Source organism: Tenrec ecaudatus, chromosome 15, assembly GCF_050624435.1.
Source record: "Tenrec ecaudatus isolate mTenEca1 chromosome 15, mTenEca1.hap1, whole genome shotgun sequence".
NCBI lineage: Eukaryota > Metazoa > Chordata > Mammalia > Afrosoricida > Tenrecidae > Tenrec > Tenrec ecaudatus.
Genome location: NC_134544.1, coordinates 80,353,653 through 80,369,578, shown reverse-complemented (window position 1 = coordinate 80,369,578; position 15,926 = coordinate 80,353,653). Strand labels below are relative to the sequence as shown.

The following is a 15,926-nucleotide window of genomic DNA, read 5'->3' as shown; positions in this document are numbered from 1 at the left end:
ACAAGTACCACATGAGTCCGCTGAGGTAAGCTTTAAAAAAAATTTTTTTAAGGGACATAGGGAAAAAGCTACTGTATACAAACATTCCTGGGGTGAGGACCAGGTAATATGGCAGAGACCAGACCAAATACAGGGATACACATGACAGACACCTAAAAAATAACTGGGCAAAAGGAAAAAAGAGTAATAAAAAGAAATGGGTAGCGGGGGCACAGGGCACTAACCCACCCAATGGGAGGGTATTGCTTAAATCTCCACAGGGAAAGAGGAACCACACTTCAACCCAGTGCTCCAAGATTTGAATGCCACATGTCGGCGTTGGAGTAGGGAACCAGTGGAGAAGTCTGGGGATCCAGCCCCAATCTCAACTACTAAGTGAACACCTAACCCTCTCACCAGAACAATTTATTTCAAAGGTCGGCATTGAATCTGCAGCTTTCGGAGTCGGACATATTTAATCAGAGCACAGGGGAGCAGATGTAGTGGGAGGAGGAGAGAGTGGAGCACATCTGGCCTCACATCTGGCGTGAAGATGATGTTCCCAATTAGAACAGCCAGTCCACAGAAAGGACCACATGGCCAGTCCCACTATGACACATGATGCCCCCTCAGTGACCCATAGCCCTACAGGGGACATCACCGGAGACACAGTGTGGGAATTGCACCTGACCTGATCCCACCACACCTAGGCAAAATACTAAGGTGGTGCAACAGAGCAGCAAGGGAATGGAACAATGAGGTCCCCAGGGAATGCTGAAGGTGGACTTTGGGGCCAGGACATGGTGTCCCAGCAGACTGGACTGGAAAACAGTCCTAAAGGCTAACAGACGATCCTTGGACTAACTACAAGCTTTTCTTTCTTATTATACTTTGTTGTTGTTTTTTGTCATTGTTTTGTTGTTATTTTGTTGTATATTGATGCTTGGTTTTGCTCTGTCTTGTTTTTGTGCATGTTATTATCTTCTCAGGTCTGTCTAAATAAGATAGGCTGGTCGAACAATCTCGAGGAGAAAAAAATGGGACCGACAGTTCCGGGGGGACATGGGAGAGGGGAAGGTGGGGGGGAAGGTAGTAGTGTTAACAAAGCCAGGGACAAGGGAACAACAAGTGAGCCAAATCATTGTGTGGGAGGCCTGGTAGGGTATGATCAAGGGTAATGTAACCAAGAGGAATTGCTGAAGCCCTGATGGGGACTGAGCATGATGGTGGGATAGGAGGAAAATCAAAGGAAATAGAGGAGTGAGCTGGGAGGCAAAGGGCATTTATAGAGGCCTAGATAAAAACATGTACATATGCATATATATTTATATATGAGGATGCAGAAATAGATCTATGTGCATATATTTATAGGTTTAGTATTAAGGTGGAGGAAGGACCTTGGGCCCCAACTCAAGTACTCCCTCAATGCAGGAATACTTTCTTCTATTACATTGGCATTCTATGATGCTCACCTTACCAACACAACCGCTGAAGAAAAAGCGGGTGAATAAGCAAATGTGGTGAAGAAAGCTAATGGTACCTGACTATCAAAAGATATAGCGTCTGGGGTCGTAAAGGCTTGAATGTAAATAAGCAGCCATCTAGTGCAGAAGCAACAAAGTCCACATGGAAGAAGCACACCAGCCTGTGTGATCACAAGGTGCGAAGGGGTTAGTTATCAGGCATCAAAGAACAAAAAAATCATACCATTGTGTGCTCACCTCCATGATATGATCATTGAAAACAAGTAGGTGCATAAGCAAATGTGGCGAAGAAAGCTGATGGTGCCCGGCTATCAAAAGAAATAGCGTCTGGGTTCTTAAAGGCTTAAAGGTAAACAAGCGGCCTTCTAGCTCAGAATCAACAAAGCCCACATGGAAGAAGTACACCAGCGTGTTCGATCACGAGGTGTCGAAGGGATCAGGTATCAGGCATCATCAGAACAAAAAATCTTACCATAGTGACTAAGGGCGGGGGGGAGGAGTGTGGAGTGGAGGCCCAAAGCCCATTTGTAGGCTACTGGAGATCCCCTTACAGAAGGGTTTCGGGGAGGAGGCTCAGGGTGTGATGTAGCAATGATGAAAAATACAACTTTCCTCTAGTTCCTAAATGCTTCCTCCTCACCCCACTATCATGATCCCAATTCTACCTTGCAAGTCTGGCTAGACCAGAGGATGTACTGTGGTACAGATAGGAACCAAAAACACAGGGGATCCAGGGTGGATGATCCATTCAGGACCAGTGGTGTGAGTGGTGATACTGGGAGTGTAGAGGGAGAGAGTGGGTTGGAAAGTTGGAACTGATTACAAGGATCTACATGTGACCTTCTCCCTGGGTGACGGGCAACAGAAAAGTGGTGAAAGGAGACATCGGATAGGGAAATACATGACAAAATAATAATTTATAAATTATCAAGGGTTCATGAGCAAGTGTGGAGGGAGGAGAAAGAATGAGGACCTGATGCCAGGGCCTTAAGTGGAGAGCAAATGTTATGAGAATGATGAGGATAATAAATTTACATATGTGCTTTACACAATTGATGTGTGTATTGATTGTGATAAGAGTTGTATGAGTACCTAATAAGACGATTTGAAAAAAAAGAATGTGTCAACTTGTTTTTAAGGGCCTGTGGCATTTTGTGGGCTTGAGGCATTTTGTGACCCCATGAGTAATATTTCAATGTGCATTCTGAAGGAAGAGCAGAGACTCCTTTCAGGAGGAACACTAAATACGTTTTTGGTAAGTGATAGTGAGACAGAGCATTTGGTAGCTGATAACTGCACAAGGAACCGCATACATATTGAGGTGATGAAATTATTTCTAGAAATCTTAACTAGAACTATGATCAATGTATTGTGACTCATCAATGGCACCATTGGCAGCCTGGTCTGAAACAAGGACACATAAAGTTTTCCATGTAAAGGATATGGCTATGACTCCTTGAAACCACAATTCCTGAGGACAGTTGTATCTGATCCAGTGGGTCTCATAGTACTTAGGCCTGTAGCTCTCAGTTTCCTAATATGTTTGAAGTAGCTTTACTCTCTAGGCACCAGGGAAAGTCTATGTGGCCTTGTCCAATTGGCACTTATCAATAGTGGATAATTAGGGTCAAACTTTTCAGATACAACAGTGCGTACTCAGAAGTCTTGACCTTAAAACCCTGGTTTTATTTTGTTGGGTCTCAACTTGGCCCAAAATTGTTATCCACTTATCTCTTGAATCTGTGCCTTAGCTCTGTAAATGAGAAGTGTGACATTTCATCTACTGGAATCTCCCCATATTAAACCTGTGAAATATTTTAGTCCTTTCTCCTGAAGAACAAATCACCTATCCTCTCCCCACCCCCGCAAACCTTCCCTCTATTTTATTCAATAAAACATACTATTGACGGCATTCACTGCGTCAATCCATCTTTTCCAGGGTCTTTGTTTATGGCCCTCTCCTTAACCAAGCGTAAGATCCCTCTCCAAGGACAGGTCTGCTCTGAAGCATGACCAAAGGAAGAGCGTGACCGCAGTCCCCCACTACCACAAATTATGCAGTCGCGTTTCCCACATTTGGGAAATCGCAGGGGTCAGCACATCCGGAGTGCAATGGATAAGCCTCGCCCTGGGAAAATCACCTTCGTGATCATGATCTCTCCCCTGCCAGCCAAGACCCACCTGAGATCTGCAATGGTGTCCCTTGCTCCACAACCTCTTCTAAATCCAGCCTGAATCTCTGAGAGTTTCCTGTTAATGTATTTGCATATGATGTCAGTGATTTTTAAAATAATTTTCACCTTCTGTTGGATAACCTTTCTTTGGAATGAGTGCAAACATGACTCTTTTCCAGTCAGTTGGATGAGTCACTGTCTTCCAAACTTCTTGGCATAGATGCGTGCTTCAGTAGCTTGTGGAAACACTCCACATGGTATTGCACTGATGTACTGCTGCGACACTCACTGGGGCACCACTTTCCTGTCGGTTTGTCATCCTGTGGCGCCTTGTGTGTTGTTGTGATGCTGGAAGCTATGCCACTGGTATTTCAAGTACCAGCAAAGTAACCAAGGGAACAGGTTTCAACAGAGCTTCCAGACTGCAAACAAGGAGTAAGTTTTCCCTTTCATATAAATTAGCCAAGGGAAACATATGGATAGCTATGAAACCGTGTGCGATACTGAAATCTGCATGCATAGAACAAGAGCATTGTCAAAGATAGTGCCGAGAGATGAGCCCCTCAGGCTGGAAGACACTCAAAACATGACTGAGGAAGAAGTGCCTTCTCAAAGCACTGTGGACCATAATGCTGTCGATCGATAAAGCCTGAGGGAGGAAAGCCTTCAGAATCCTCATTTGCTGATGGGGCAGGATTCAAAATGAGAAGAAACCACTGAAAATATCATTTAGTCATTGAAACTTGGAGTGTACAGAGTATCGACCTAAGACAATTAGAAGTCATCAAAAACGAAATGGTGTACATAAAGGCAGATACCTAGGCATTAATGAACTACAATAGTCTGTATTGGCCATTTTGAATCAGAAAATCATACAGTTTAATTGTGCCAGGAATTACAAAGTCAAGAGGAATGGCATTGCATTAATTATTAAAAATGGTATTTCAAATTTTATCTTGAAGAACAATGCTGTCTGTGATAGGATAATGTCTATCCAGATATAAGAAACTCCAATCAATACAACTTCCATTAAAATTTATGCATCAATTACTAAATTTACTGATGCAGAAATTGAAGAATTCTGCCAATGTGTGCAGTCTGAAATCACACATGCAATCAAGATACTTTGATAATTGTTGACAATTGGAAAGAAAAAGGAAGGAAGAGTAATTGGAAAATATGATCTTGGTGATAGAAATGTAGCTGGAAATCACACGACAGAACTTTGCAAGATCAACAACTTCTTCATTGCAAATACCTTTTGCCAACAACACAAAAGGCGACTATAACATGACCTTCTCCAGATGGAATGCACAGACTGACTCCATCTGTGAGAAGAGACAATGGACATGCTCACTATCAGCAGCTAAAACCAGGCCCATGTTGACTGTGGGACAGGCCTTATAAGTAAATTCAGGTTGAAATGGAATCAAATGAAAACAAGTCCAGGAGAGCCAAAGTACAACCTTTGAGTCTATCCCACTTGAACCTCAAAAACATCTGAAGACCAGACTTGATGCATTGAACACTAATTACAGGAAATCTGATGACTGGGATAATATCTAGAATATCATGTATTGAGAGGCAAGCAATACAGTAAGGGGTTATTATAAAAGACAATAAAGAAAAAGAAAAAACATACTATTGACATATTATGTTCTAGCCTCCTAACTACAGTACATGATCATCTGTGGATTTATTTTTATGGTTTTATTCATTCGAAACAATTTAATAGTGTTATAGGCATGTAATCCACACATCACACAGTTCAGTAGTTCAATCATAATAAGAGTTGTACACTCATTGCCCAATCAAATTATTTTTGAACGTTCACTCCTGCCTCCATGGTTAAAGCACTTTTAAAATGAGTTGTGTAATCATCATCAGTTCTAAAGAGTGCTCCCTCCCCATCCCACATGCATCATTTGCTCCCTCAAACCTACTCTCCCTAACTCCCGCCCTAACCTCTCCATCCCCTATAAACCCTTGCAGTAGTTCTTATGTTTGTGCTCCTATTCCTTCTGTGCTTAGCAACCTGGAAAACAAACAGAAGCAGTATAAAGAGAAAAAGTTCAATTGCAAGGATAATATAATATTACAGAGATAAAAATACAAATAGTTGGAAAGAAAGAAAAGACCGGCGTGAATTGGTATGATTTCTGTAAGAGCTCCAATAAAATGCTTTCATGGGGAAATTGTCACGCATCTGAGTGTGAGTTTGAGCCCCTGTCCCAACAACCAATTTTTCAAAAAGACATAAGAAAGTGTCCATTTGGGATGGTATCTGTATTTGAAATGAATTCACCTCTTTGTGATGTTTGGCTTAGGATCTGTAAGTAATAGTGACTTTATTAGATAGAAACCAGGCTACTGCCAACAACATGTTGGGTCAAATTGGGGCCAACCTGTTGCTCAAAGTTTACATTTGGAAATCCACAAGGGTTGCAGCGACCAGGAGCACAGGAAGGAGGATGGTGGGGGATGGAAGAAAGACAGGAGACCTAATACAAGAAGCTGAGGCAGGTGGAGCCTTTTCCCTGATGAGGAAGGAGGCTTCCCAGCAACTGCAGCGCATTAATTTATACGGGCAAGGCATAAGGAATTTCATGGCTAGTCGAGGGGAGTCGGAAGCTGGGAAGAAGGAGCATAGCTGATTTGCAGGTCATCCTGCTTCAGCGATGTTACAGGGAACAAGGGGGGAACTGTCAACTGTCCCTTAGGTGAAGGACACGACACTTGTTGCATCCGCTCCTTGAGCTGTCAGCACCCTTCCATGGGGCCCTGCCTCAGCTGAAGGAAGTGATGATCCTGCCCCACTAGTCCAAGAAGTAGACAGTTTTTCCCCCCAAGAGTTTGCCTCCAGCTTCTCGCAGCCTTCACCAGTTGCATCTCACACTGGACACCTGCAAACATAGGGACATTCCAGTCAGCAAAACCCTCACACACATCCACTGTGTCTCTCCACCATGCACATTCACGCTTGCTTTTTCTCTGTAAAATCACTTTTTAACATAGTAACAAGGAAAACCCGGATCAGCACTCAAAGGTGACTTGTGTTCAGTCCTGATAATTGAATTTGGACACCTGGGAATTCCAGAGTTGAGGCACTTCTCCCAGGGCTGGGTTGTTTCATCAGCAGAAGGAAGGGTTGACACCAGTAAGTGAAGTGCATGACTGCTGAGAAGGTCATCACAAGAGCAGATAAGAATGTCCTAAGTATCATAGGGAGTCTCAGGCGTGTTGTTTATGATGAGTGGGGCTGCTAATTACAAAGTCAGCAGTTTGAACCACCAGTGGTTCATTGGGAGGAAGATGAGGCTTTCCACTCCCACTGAGATTTGCAACTTAACACTCCTACAGGGGAAGTGCTACTCTGGCCCCTTGTGTCTTTGAGAGGAAATGACTCAATGGCAGTGATGCTTTTTGGATGTGCTTTTGGAAGGACACTGCATTCTGGGTAAAGTAAGGTATGTATAATTTTACTATACTAAATGGAGAGAACACATCACTTTATTGCATTTTTGAATAAATACACAAATGTGGGTAGAGGCACCATTACCATCTTAACTTTATAGGTGTAAAACTACAAATGGAATTCTTAAAATTTCAGCTGTGTATCCCCCAGAGACTCACCTCATGCTCTTTGACCATGTTCTTTGAGCTCTTAGGGGGAAAAAACAAAGAATTTGAGGTAGGCTACTTCAATGCTATAGTGTGAAATTTGTAAGATTTTCCTATGAAACTATCAGAGGACAACTCTTCATACCTAAAAGAATAGGTGAGCACAATGTCCCAATGGGGAACAGTTCCTCAGTTCTTCTATCCACACATGTGCCCATCATTGCAGGTTTCCATTGTGTTCAGAGTTCATAATGTGTTCCATGTTCTATTTCCTTAGTTTAAAAAAAGTCTTTGAAGATTAACAATTTGATAACAAAATTTACTCATCATAAGCTTCTGAGTTAACTTTTATGTCTTTAATTTAACTGACCCCACAGATAGATTATACAGCCCCCGTTAGCCATAATTATTAGTATTTTTACCCACACTTGTGCCTCTGGTCTTGGGTCACAAGCCAGTTTTGTGATAAGACAGACTTTAACCTACTTTGTCGTTTATGCTTCTTGCTTCTGCTGTCATATGGTTATTTCTCATTAAATAAGAATTTTAAATCACACTCTTATACTTACTTAAAAATGACTTTATTGTTCATGCTTAGATCTTTGGATATTTTTAGTTGTATGCCTGTGTGTGGCGGGTGGGGGACATGATCTGATACACGGATTCATTCTTCTGCACGTGGAAATCTAATTCTTTTTTTAGGGGGGGGTTTAAATTTTTATTTCAAAAGCTTGGATAGCTTCAATATCCAGGTCGTGGCAAAATCAGGACATGTGTAAAATACCTTACAATACATTAGATTCCCAAAAAGGTACCAAAAAGTACAGTAAAATTAACACTTCCGTTAACAGGAAATGTATGACACAAATAATATAAAATTAAAAGGTGAAAAAAGGTGACACTGGTTTCCTAAGATGCAAGTTTACTCTTTACCCACCAGGGCCTGCAGGCCCCGGATACAGAGCAGCAGCAGGGCGCACACCCACCCCTCGGGTTTGGGGGAACCTGGTGTTAAATTAGGCCGACGATGCTGCTCGGCCTCTGATACACCACACGCTGCTAACACAACTAGCTCTGGAAATAGTAAACAGGAGAGTGATTTCCAGGGGGAAAATTTTAAATAAGATGCACATGGGACAGGCCATAGAAAGTTTGCCAAGTTAAATTTGGTACATAATTGTGTTCACTGATATCCAAACGGAGCGGCGCGGTCACCTGTCGGTGCCTGCCACGGCCTCAGTATGGCTTGTAGTTATTCTGGTGGCCACCGCGTCGCTGGCTCTTCCCGTAATTTGTACTACCATGACTGTAGTCGTAGCCGTAGCCGTAATAGCCATAGGGCGAGTAGTCGTAGCCGCCATAGCCGGGCCCGTAGCCCTGCTGGTAGCCGTAGCCCTGGTTCCAGTAGTTGCCGTAGCCCTGATTCCAACTCTGACTCTGACCTCCACTTCCACCACCACCACCACTGCCTCGGTTCCCTCGGTTGCGGTTTCCACGGCCCCCAGAGCCGTACTGCTGCTGCTGGTAGACCTCTTTGGGCTGGGCCACCTGGATTTCACACTTGCTTCCACTGACAGTGTGAAACTTTTTCTCCAGAACCTTCTTCACAGGTTCCTCTTCTTTATAGGTGATAAAAACAAAGCCTCGTCTTTTGTTAGACTTTGGATCCATGGGAAGCTCAATGGCCTCAATCTCTCCAAATTCGCCAAAGTACTCCCTAATCTTCTCCTCAGTGGCCTCAGGATTCAGACCCCCAACGAAGATTTTCTTCACCGGATCCTTTTTCATGGCCATGGCCTTTTTAGGGTCAATAACCCGACCATCCAGCCGGTGCTCCTTCTGGTCTAGTACCTTCTCCACGCTGGTCGCATCTTTGAAGAGGATGAACCCAAATCCTCTTGACCGTCCAGTGTTAGGATCCATTTTTATTGAACAGTCAACGACCTCTCCAAATTTGGTAAAATAGTCTTTCAGATCCTTTTTGCTGGTATCCCAGCTCAAGCCACCAACAAACATTTTTCCCGCGTCCTCCTCGTTCTTGCTGGCGTTGATCTGGTCTCCCTCGGCGCCATTCTGATTGCCGGCCGGGGTGGCGGCGGTCGCCGTGGTGGCTACAGTCGCGGTCGCCGTCGTGGTCGCGGTCGCGGTGCCGGACCCGGCCGGCGACTCGCCCTCTGGGGCGGCCTCGTGCCCGTTTTCCGTGGCGCCGGTCGTCTCCATTGGCTGCTCGTCACCCGTTTCTGACATAGCTAGGCCAGTGCGCGGCGGCTCAGCTTCTCTCCCGCCCGCGTAGTTCCGCCGCCTCGGAAATCTAATTCTTACAGAATCATTTATTTAATGGTTACTTCACTTAAGAGGATTTAATACTCTTTTTTAAATTAATTTTAACAATTTATTAGGGGCTCATACAATTCTTATCACAGTTCATACATATACATACATGAATTGTACAAAGCACATCTGTACAGTCTTTGCCCTAATCATTTTTTTCTCCTCTTTTCTTTTTTTACATTTTATTAGGGATTAATACTCTTATATAAAATAAGTTTACCTCAGTTGTATAAGCATATAATTTTTACTTTAAAATTTACTCCATTGGTCTATGTGGAGTCCCTCTGTGAAGGATTACACTCTATTCTGCTCACCATATAACACGTGATTCACACTCACCCAGAGATACCTGAGAGTAAGGTCTAGTGAATCATTTCCCAAAGATGCCTGGAAAGTAAGAGGAGGAGGGACTGCATTTGTCTAAATGGTGAGATTCTGTTTTGCAGGAAACTGTGGATGATAGTGGAGTCCCCAATTGTATTCATTTGTATATCACATTTATTATGTATGTATTGCACATTGTTTTCCTGATTAATAGCCATACAGGTAAACTGAATAAGGAGTGGTATGTGTACTGAATGTTAAACATTAAACAATTTAACACTTTGTGAATGTAAAAAACTATAATATATTCTTAATTTAGGTAATTACTTGACTAAACAGCATTAATCTAAACATTCTGCACCACACTTCATCAGAGATGTTGTTGGGTGCTTTGGTGTCAGCTTTGATCATCATGGTTCTATGTACATCAGAAAAAAAACATAAACTGCCACATCTTGGACTGTCCCCACTTATTCCTAGAGAACAATTTTGTAGCCACTCTCTGTATATCTAATTAAGCATTTTCCCCTATTTTGCTGACACTCTGTCAAGCAGGATGTCCTTCTCTAGGAACTGGATTCTCTGATCGCAGGTTCAAAATATGTGGGAAGTCCCACTATTCTCAATTCTAAAGAGCATTCTGAGATGTTAGTCTGCAATTTCTTCCTCTTGTGGCAAATTTGCTATTTTTAAAATTAAAGTTTCCTTCCATTGAATGTTTGCTTCATTATGCTCCAAAGAGTAATCTCAAAAATGACACCTCCAACCAGACGGGTCATTCCAGTTCCCCTGTTTCCTATGTTAGAGATCTCTCTCTGCCTGGAACACTTGTGTCTGCATAAACCGAGACAATGAGTAGCAAGCATCACTAATGACATGTCACAAGTTCAGCCCCAGGTGTCCCCACAGTAATTATCTCAGATAATAGAAAATCAGCCAGTCACTACTCACATTGCAGAGGGAGCAAAGCAGTCAGACACCTGACCCTTCAACAAGTTTTGACGAACAGATAAATGATAATAACCATGATAATCTGTATGCCAAGAAGGAAAATTGATCATATGGGATGCCAATGAAGGGTTGGGGTCACTTTTAATATTTGGACTACAAACAGAGAATGCTAGTTTCTCCTATTAAGCCTGCAGTGAGGAGAAATTTAGAGAAAAACTATCCGGGGGATGCTGAGAGCTAAGAGAGGAAGTGCTCATTCTAACACGTCTGTGCTCAGTGGGTCCTGTGTGCCCCCTGCTGCCCATGTCTCCCCTGCAGGGGAGGTTTGTGTCTGAGCTCACACTGACATCCCCTCACTGTGCTCCTTGCACAGTAACCCATGGCCGTGTCCTGAGTGTTTATGGAGTGCAACTGCAGGAAGAACTGATTCCTAGTGTGTCTCTGGCTTTGGAAGGATGGGTTATAACTTGTACTACACCATAGCATATCACTCACATCCACTGCAGTCCCTTTTTTGAGGTCTGGCAGATCCAGTTCCAGCAGGAAATTCTGGTGATGGAGAAAACTGAGACAGTGCAGGTGAGGGACTGCTTCTGGGAGGGCTTCACCAGTCCTGTTCTCGACTGCTGAGGCTGCACTCCTGTAAATAAAGATAATTGGTCTCTGTCAATCACTTGCAGTTACAACCATCCCTGTAGACCCAGGTCAGATATCTGAATCTCCCACCTTAGGGAACTGTCACTTGGCACAGGAGAACACAGAGCAATAGCATCTTTAGACCACAGCTCTGCTTTGCCAAGAGACCTAGAGTTCTGCTGAGAACTGACAACCTTCAGTGCCCAAAAGTGAAATTTTAACTTAGTGCCTGAAAAATGATTTGCATGTGAGTTTTAAAAGTTTGGCGTTGAAAAAGTAAGACCAAAAAAATCTATCCATTTGAACTGTGGTCCTGAAGAAGACAGTTGAAAGTACCTGGGATTGCTCAAAGGACAAACTAACTTGGAGTGAAGTGAAGGGGTATGGAAAGAAGAAGGCCTTCAAGGAACTGGACTGACAGTGTCTACAACAATGGGCTGAAGCATGGGAACAATTGTAAAGAAAGCGCAGGACCGTGCTGTGTTTTGTTCTGTTGTGTACAGTTCCCTATGGGGTTGTAACCAACTGGATGGCAGGTAACAACAACAAATGGGTGATGGTTGTGGTTGAGTCATTTGGATGACAGAAAGCATACTGGCTGGGAAGTACGTTGACCATAATGCAGAGCCATGTGTAAGTAGAATGGTCACAAATGTGATACCGTGTCTGTAAACTTAATTGTTTAAGATGTGATCCCGTGATTGCAGGAAGGTAGTGAGTCAAGTGGCAGTACAGTGGAGAGGTCTGACTAGAAGATCTTCCAGGTCAGTTAGTAGCAGAGAATCTGATGGCAGGGATTCTGGCACCTGAGCTACCCAATGTAGATATCAGGAAAGGGCTGAGAAATCTGCTATCCACTGCCTGTGAGCTAGGTCACATAGCAGTAGAGAGGTTGCTAGTGCAGAGACCGAATGCAGAACTTCTGTACTGACCTGGAGTTAGACCAGTGAGCAGCAGAGACCCCACTGGTAGAGAACTGTCCAATGCTCTGATCAAGAATTGTATCAACAGGGAATATTTTTGTTCCAAGGTTTATCTGCTTTGAAAGCTCCCCTGGTTAGCCAACTACATACAATTTGTATCTTGTTACTTTCAAATGATTATTTTTCTTTAAAAAATACCTTTTTGGGGGGCTCTTACATCTCTTATCACAATCCATATGTTCCTCACATGTGTCAAGCACATTTACACATATGCCACCATCATCATTTTCAAAGTATTCTTTTCCCACTCGAGCCCCTGATTTCAAATTAATTTTCATCCCAATGTATAACCTGTTTCCAACCTCCAATTAACTACATACCTGTGAGTGTGGTGTGAGTCTGTGCAGCTAGTGGATGGATTTGTCAAACCCAGCTGAGCAGGGAGTGAAGCACAGAGAACTGATGGGTTTAGAAATGGTGAAGGAGTTGGAGAACGGTAGTGGTATATCTGACCTCCAGCTTATAGTACTCACCTTTATGCTGATTGCAAATCTATTCCACTGTGAATTACTCAAATAATTAAACTACACCATAAACGAGTATCTCCCCACAGGTTATTAAACATTCCTTAAATTTTTATGAGTTTTTAATTCATAAATAAATTAGCAATAACTTGATGGCACTACTTTGTGACGATTCAAAAAACAAACCTTAAAATTTACAATCCAGTTTTTTATTTATATTGATCACATTTCATGTGTTAGCTAGACATGTGTTACCACCCTACCAAATTGAATATCAGAGATAATGACCAAGACTTCCTGTTTTATAGCTATGACTGTATAATGAGAAATGTAAAGTATAGTGTGTATATATATGTACATATATATATTGAAAAAATATATGAAAGTCAGTGAAAACATCATTTAAATGATCCCAAAAAATAAAATTCCAAAACTAGTTGATATTTCACAGCAGAAAAAATATATATGTATTTGAAAGTGAGTGACTAACCTCATGAACCAGAGTGGAGTGATGGATTGCTTTTATATGGCCTTTCTGTCCACTGCTTTGTCCTTCCCAACCAAAGAATGGGTAAGGCCCTGCAAATAAGGTGTATGAAATTAGAACAAGTGGGACACACACACTCACTTACTCACTCACTCACTCACTCACTCACTCACTCACTCACTCACTCACTCACTCACTCACTCTTTCCTCTTGTACAGCAAGTATCTAAGCAGGGCGCCCTCCACCAAGTCTGTGAAGGGCGGGGCCGGAAGTGCGTGTCGCCAGCATCTGGCGTGTATTTCGGCCTTTGGCGGCCGCCATAGTCACGCACAGCATCCCCGTCGCGCCGGGAGTTGCAGCGGGAGTTTGAGGAGGATCCTGCGCACCGGCGGCGCGGTGGAGCCTTTGGGAAGTAGTGTAAGTTGTCGGAACGACGGTAAGTGAGGAGAACAAGTGCGTGTCTGCCTCTGAAACAGGGCGAGCGACGCGCGGACGTGCGGCGTCAGGACCCGGGCTCCTGAGGGCGAGGCGGGGCAGAGGAGCTGGCGGGGGGGGGGGGGGGGGGGGGAGGGCAGCAGGCGGGAGCCATGCTTTCTGGGGTCCGACGGGGAGAGCGCCCACACACAATCACCCGGGGTGCCCTGCCCGTCAGGGCCAGAGGGCTTTGCGCCTCTCCCTGAATGACAGAATTCACTGGATGGACAACCGTTTATAATTGTATTAGAGCTTCTTAAGTTCTGAGCCCTCCAATTTGCAAAAAGTGGTGGCCTAAGTGGTTACAGATTGGGCTGCTAACTGCAAGGTCAGCAGTTCGGAATTACAAGTCACACCTGGACAGAAAAGCAGGGTTTCTACCCTTGTAAAGAGTTACACTTTCGGGAACCCACCTGGGGCAGTTCCAACTTCTCCTAAAGGGGCGCTGTAATCGGAATCCACTCGATGGCAGTGAGTGGGGTTTTAGGTTTGGGTTACAGTGATACCTCAGTGTCCATTTGCTGCGTCCCCACTTTGATTAAGCCGCCATTAAATTCTCTCTGATCATTAACCAATGATACAGAGCATCTCCCCCTCCGGGAGAATGCATGAGAAAGTAGATTGCCTGCACTCTTTTGCAGCCAGCCCTCTCCATGGGCCTGCCTAGGTGTATGCTTGATGGAGGTCACCTTACTGAGGACGGAACAAGGGACATTGTCATGAGTCTTGCCTTGATTGCTTGTGTATGAAGGTCCTGGACCAGTCTTGTAAGCTCTTCTATTGAATAAGGTGCACGTCCTAATTATGGTCCCTTTCCTGCTGCTGAAGTCCCACCTGTACCTGTGATGTATTGATCTGCCACCAGTCATGATCTGGGACATGCCTTTTCTTCTCTGCCCTGTTACCCAGGGCCCAGGCTGTGAATACTCAGTTGTTATTTTGACCTCGTGCTAATGGTCTCACTTATCCATACGGTGTGTGTTTGTCTTTTGTTTTCTCTTAAAGTTCAATAAATGTTCTCCTTAAGTTATATTTGGCATAGGGGTAACTTTTGTACCCTAACACACAATTTGGATCCTAAATGACTCAAGATACAGTTCTACTTTGGGACAGCATCTTGACAGCCATACCTGCAGCTAAAGTCAGACCCTGCAGCCCTTTGGCTTCTGTCCTGAATGGGCAAGTGTTTCAAAGGTCTTTTAGTTCTGCAGATAAGTGCCCACTCTGTCCCTTAGCCTCATGGAACTCTGTGTAGGTTGGCAGATCTGGTTCCCCAGATAAATACTCAGATGTATACCACTTCATGTATTAACCTCCTGCCCAGAGGCACTCAGCTCTCTTGTTCTGTGGCCTGGGAATTGCACTGCTCTGTCTCAGTCTCTTGGTTCTGCTGCCACCATGTCTGTGTTGCTGCTTCTCCCCATCACTTCTTCTCTTGTGGCACAGCTCTCTGTCTTCTACATTGAAGAGTTTCAATGCAAGAATCTGGGATCCAAAGGCCCCTACTCCTGGCTCTCTCTCTCTCTTTTTTTTTTTGGATGGTAGTGAGATCCCAATTTGTGTCTCAGAAATGTCTCAGTTAAACCTACCAGGATGTCCAGTGTGACTCAGCTCCAGGTTAGGTTGTCAGGCAGCTTATTTGCATAACTCCAAGTCTCAAGGGTACCAATCTATTGTTTGGCAATTTTCACAATTCTCTTAAACCAAAAAACCAAACTCACTGCCATCAAGTTAACACTGACTCATAGCAAACCTATATGACAGGGTACAACTGCCCCATGTGGGTTTCCAAGAGTGTCACTCTTTAGTGGACTAGAAAGCCATGTCACTCGAGAAAGGGGAAAGCCCCATCTTTCTTTCTAGGAGAAATTGGTGGTTTCCAACTGCTGACCTTGCTGTTAGAAGCCCAACAGTAACCACTATGCCACCAGATCTCCTTTTCCTCATTCACATTGTCGAACGACACACCCACCTAAACATTTGGAAGGAGTTATGCGGCCATCGCTAGAAAGGCGTAC

General features: G+C 43.8%; 1 non-coding gene and 1 pseudogene across 1 annotated transcript; both read right to left on the bottom strand.

The window, feature by feature from the left end:
- Nucleotides 1-3,478: 3,478 nt before the first annotated feature.
- On the bottom strand, nucleotides 3,479-3,641 carry LOC142428192 (U1 spliceosomal RNA). Its single transcript, XR_012780163.1, has one exon. It is a non-coding gene; the product is annotated as a U1 spliceosomal RNA (small nuclear RNA).
- A 4,847-nt stretch (nucleotides 3,642-8,488) lies between these two features.
- Nucleotides 8,489-9,505, bottom strand: LOC142427839 (heterogeneous nuclear ribonucleoprotein A/B pseudogene; annotated as a pseudogene).
- Nucleotides 9,506-15,926: the final 6,421 nt, after the last annotated feature.